The sequence below is a fragment of the Danaus plexippus genome, chromosome 23, assembly GCF_018135715.1.
Source record: "Danaus plexippus chromosome 23, MEX_DaPlex, whole genome shotgun sequence".
Lineage (NCBI taxonomy): Eukaryota > Metazoa > Arthropoda > Insecta > Lepidoptera > Nymphalidae > Danaus > Danaus plexippus.
The window spans coordinates 2,296,844-2,302,843 of NC_083551.1; positions in this window are offsets into that span (position 1 = coordinate 2,296,844).

Below are 6,000 nucleotides of genomic sequence, written 5' to 3' on the forward strand. Positions count from 1 at the left end.
AATAAAAATTGCTAAGTTTAACTTTGTTTAATATTTCATGTGTTATTCTAATGTATATCAAATTATTATCATAATAAGTAATATTTTTGCTTGAAGGAAAGATATCTGACTTAACATATGTATATATATAATAGAGATAATAATTTTTTAAATTAATATATTAACAAAATATAATTAATGAAATTTTATATAATTCACCCAAGGCTAGAATATGTATTTACTCTACAGATGTACATATAAAATAAGTAAGTGGTGTAACTTTTCCACTAGCCTTAGTAGCTGCAATCAAACATTTTTAGAAGCACTAAATCCTATTTTCCTTTGTTACTTCACTTTCCTTTTTTCAACTTATAATCTTTAAGACGTAATAACTTTACTAATGGTCATTTAGTCGTCGTCGTCTATTAATTTCCAAATTCCTAAGACCAATTTTCCTGCTATTTGAAACCTATTATATTTTGGCATATCTGCCCTGAAGATGAACTTGTGTCTACAGGTGTCCCTGGTTGAAATTGGTCATGTATGAACCTTCAATTCTTGACGGAAGTTTGAATGTATATGATAAAATATAAGATAATTATTCTTTAGTATTATTTTATTTAAAATTTATCTGCGAATTTTAAGTCACAGTACTATATTCCTTTATACTTTTTTTTTCGGATTGATACCAAAAGGAATTTGATTGTTCCAAACTGACAAATGTATATCAATCAAAAATAATAATGTGTACACACGCGCACGCACGCAAGGATACAAATATTTTACAATCTTATCCTTATAAATTACTTCAAGTGTCTAGAAAACATTCTAATAATTAATTACAGGTTATATTCTATTGAAATAACTATACAAAAGACATTAAAATATCAATTTGCTTGTAAAGATAATATCCTAACGAAATAAATTAAATATAATTGTACTATGAAGTATACGTTGGTGATCGTTAGGAACGTATAAGGACGGCGTGCCATTGTTTCATTTTAGGCAAGTTTTAATTGACTATAGATACTCACGCGATGTAAATGTGTGTGCACACAGCTTACATACGAAATACTACAAGAAAAAAATATATTTCAAAAATGTATTCATGTTTCATTATAAGAACCGAAAGCGAGATTTGGCTAGGTCCTTCAGACGAGACTAATATGAGCTGTTACTTGACAATATGCTAGTTCCATCAATATGTCAGTGGCCTAATCTGATAGATTTTGCGTACTGACCAAATAGAGATTTTTCCTCTAGATATAGTGGAAAATAAAGATTTACAACTAATCATTATTGGAGAAAAAATTAAATTAAAAAAAAATTGAGAAAAAAACTGTTGTTGTAGTAACAATTAGATTATAATATGTAGTTCTTTATAATAAATTAAACCATAGTTGCTAATTTTGTTTTCTTTTGTGATATAGCCATATAAAGAAAGTAAAAAAAATTAAAAAAAAGCATGTCCTTTCCTTATTTGTCTAAAAAATATTACTATTACAACAAGTACTACTTTTATTGCACGAATAACACGTACAGATAAAATTGCGGGCATCGTTACCGACACAGATAAAAAAAAAAAGCAAAATAAGTTTTCCATAACTGGACGATAATACTATAAACAGATTCCTCTGAGGTGCGTACGACAAATAACTTCTTAAATAAATTAATAACGAATAAATAGATAAATGAATAAATGCAAGTTATTTGCTGTTTAAACTATCAGAAGATATCTATTAATCCGACGAATACGAAACTCACTTTCACCGCCTGTTTCTAAATAATTTCCCCAGAGTAAACCCACTCAAATTCATAGATATTAAATTATAATTTAATATAAAATATTGACGAATAGACCTAAAAACGTTTCGGGGAAATGGCCAAGGGAGGTGAAACTAGCACTTTGTGATCAAAATATCGTATTTTTTTTTTTAATTTATATAGATTATTATAATATCATGGTGTATCCGCCCTAATATAAAACAACGCGGCTTGATTAAGGAAGTCGTAAATAACAACTGTACATAGTGTCAAAGGACAATGGTTGAAATATTAGTGTATATTGGTACAACATTTAACCTGATGGCTTTAAGCTATGCCTTAATTACAATTGAAGTTATTTAACATCAATAGTAGTGGCATTATTTTTTTGCTTAAGGTATCCATGTTTTATCCACGTATTTTGCCTGGTAGACATTTTTTTTCACGACCCATTTTTTTTTATAAATAACATAAAAATATTGCATTCAATTACCAGCTTACGTTCTTAGAGTTTAAAAATTTTCTTTAATTTCTTTGTAATAATGATGTCTGGTGACCGCAAAATTTTGTTAGAAGTTGTTAAAAATTTTACTCAGTGCTTTGAAAAAAAAATAGAAATCTATTGGTTATGAGAAAAATATTTCTGAAATATACATATTATTGCCGTCAAGACGAATGATTTAAAAACAGCCTAGGACTTGAAATAATAAGTCTTATTTTAAAATTATAAGTAGCAAAGGAAAGTTATTTTTATCTTGAGAATTAATGTCCACTGTCTTGTAAACGAGATAAACTCTATTAACTTTTCTTTATGCTTCTGTTTTTAAATTTATGTGAACTCTATTTTTAAGTTACAATTTAATTTGAATCTCAATTCATTTTACAAAAAGAGATCGTATTTTTCTGAATTTATATTAAGAAACTGAACAGGCAAATTCGTGTTCATTCAAGCGAGACAGTTCATTATAGTGTACATGTGCTTACAGATAGCCATGTTATATGTGTATATACGTATATTAAATCTCATATATGTAAAAAATTTATTACTATTAAGTTGAAATGATAAATAAAACGTGTGAGGGAAACTAAAAAAAAGAATAAATTAATATCTTGCAAAACCTGTTTATAGATGCAATACAATAAAAACGATAGTTATTAAATTGAAAAAAAAAAATGAAAAATATAATTTTCGTTACAAGAGTCGTTAAAGTTTAGAAACTATTTATTTATGTTTAACGTAAAATATAGAGAAAACAGCCATATTTCTTCTATATTTGGTCTATTTACCTCCGTTTATCAACATCGTAGATCTATTAACATATTTATAGAATTTATCGTTCGACCAACTTGAAATCGTTTCTTTGAGAAAAAAGCTACTTTCAGTGTGTTACAACAAATAGTTTATTTGAAAAAACTCTCACTAAATTAACAGCGGTGTTTATTTCATTCATATACCCCTTAAGTTCATATTAGTGACTACATACGCAGTCCATATTTTTATTAAATATAACCCAAAATAATAGAAATGTACTCTCAAATGTCATCAAATCATTTATATATATATATATATATATATATATATGTATATATATATATATATGTATTTAGTATTAATATAGCACGCATACGAAGCCGGGGCGGGTCGCTGATTTTATCATAAAGCAACAAGATTTAACAAATTTATAAAATTAGGTTTTCTCGACACATTGTTCAAAATTATATATATATATATATATATATATATATATATATATATAGAGTAAATATGTGAACAATGATATGCAAAGGGCCATATAGATCTATATTTTATCGACAATGTATTAAAAGTATTAATTGAACAGAATAAATGCTGTATTGGTGGAAATCGCTCTGAAAATTAACCATTATTTTTCATAAAAAGTGAATGACAAAAAATGTAATTGTGGAATATCCATATGAGATAGACATATACCATCCCGGAGTTTTTTGTAGACCTTTTCAATGTGTACATTACTGGGAACATTTTTTTTATCTATCTCGTACGATTCAGCCTGCATTTGCAATGGAAGCGGAAAAAATGTTATAATTTACGACATCAACTTACAAACCTCAAAAATAACAGCATTTGCTTCACTGTTTAATGGACATAATTTACATCAAAACCTTCCTCTTCAATCATTCTATCTATTAAAAGAAATACTTCGTGAAAATCCGTTGCGTAGTTTTAAAGATTTAAGCATGCACAGGGATATAAGGACAGAGAAAGCGACATTGTTCCATACTATGTAGTGCATAAGTTACATACATTTGTTAAGATCTGACTAAACAGTCAGACAAAATAAGAATGTCACTTAAACAACTATTAGAATTTATGTTCTCTTTTAATTATTTTTGAGTTTTTACAGATCCAGTAACTTTAAAGACTAGGTACTTCTAGACGTTTCGAGCGTGACAATTCCGTTTTTTTCTCTTCCATAACTCTATTAATAAAAAGACAGAACATGGATCACATTTTATATTCGCTATAGGAACCCTCGCAGAAGATGTAAGTGTAAAAGTTGTTACTTTAAAAACATTAACGCAAATTATGAGCAACAAGGGAACGCCATCATGGCTGGAGTGAACTTCCACGTGACCATCGTTTTAATGAACCGCTGCCTTCAAAACAACATTATATTTTTAACTCTGCTATTTTATTCTATAAGAAAACAACTAAGTGATCGGCTGTGAGCAGAGAAATGGAATGATAAATTTGGATACTGTTAAGAAATAAGTGAATATGGGCGTCTTTTGCTTTGTTTTTCTTAAAAACAATGTATTTCTTATAAGTCTAACAATTGTTGGCCTTTTGTTTCCAGGTCTATATGAGGCTAAACTGATGTTGGTATCTTTTACTTCTACATTTTTCTCGTGTTACAAGATGCTATGTCGTGTTTATAGCAGGAATCGATAAATTAGAAAATTTTGTAAAATGAAAAACTGCCCATTTATTTGTATTTCATATCTATTATCTTTGTATATACATAGTCTTATATTTTTGGGACAATCCCTTACGGGACTGAACTTTTGGGTTTATTTATTTAAAAAATTATTCTTTATTTGCATTATTTTGATGACGTCATATTTTTTTCACACACACGTCACACTTTCTGTGTTTGGAATATATATTCAGTCAAATTTAAATAGAGTCTTTTCTTATTTTGGAATCTGGATATTATTATAAGGCGGTACATGATGTAGAAGTTTTCTAATGGGCTAAGAATTGTAGTTTGTGTAAGGTTATAGGTTTGTATATAATTAAACTTATTTTTATTTGACTTGGAATTCGTTTTACCTTTATCCTTTCTTTAACTTGTCTAATTCCTCCCTAAGGGATCTTCTGCTTCGACCTAAACACTCACCCATAAATCTAAGTCCGATGTGTCAGTCTCTACAGGTGAAAGGAATTCATTCTAAGAAAATCATTCCTCAGAATCATCATTCATGAGACGAAACGCAGCCATTAACGGCTAGTTCACGAGGATCTTCTGCAAAAGGGTGGTACTTCCCCGGTCGAACCAGCCAATATTCGAGCTATAATAACTTGACCACAGCTAGGCTCTACCACCTAAGACTGTCGTTATAAAGTGAAACATTAACTTAAGTGTAAAGCTAACCTAAAAAGTTTTTCGACAGTAACGTTTAAAGGTAAAAGAAGACAATTTTTTAATTTTGTTCAAGATATAACACTATCAGATTGTTTGATTGGTCAGTCCATGACAAAACCGACGTATATCTAATACGAGTATATCTATTTCACATCATTAAATCTCACTAGACAGAAAATGATAAACTTATCAACTAGATGTATAACACAAAAAAGTTTTTTCTACGACACGACGTTAACAAAGTCAATCTCTCTTTTCTGCGCCCAAATTCTCACCCAACTGACGCCATTTGTTTTTAAACTTTTCACAAAGAATTATGCTGCAACTTATTTTGCACAGATTAAAAAACTTACAAAATCATTTTTCACCACCACATTCTGGAGGTGAATCATTTATCATACGTACTTAGAAACATTCGCTATTTTCTCTAAATAACCTATCTTTGTAATTAAAATTTATGTGAAGGCATTTTCCTATTAGTTTGTCAACATCGAACTATCGTCATCCGTGGCAATAATGGTAACAATAATTAAAACCAGATACGTCATTTCATAAAACAGTGTATAGAGTTGAAAAACCTCATTATTACTACCCCATTAACATAAATAACAATTTTCCTTTTAAATCATTA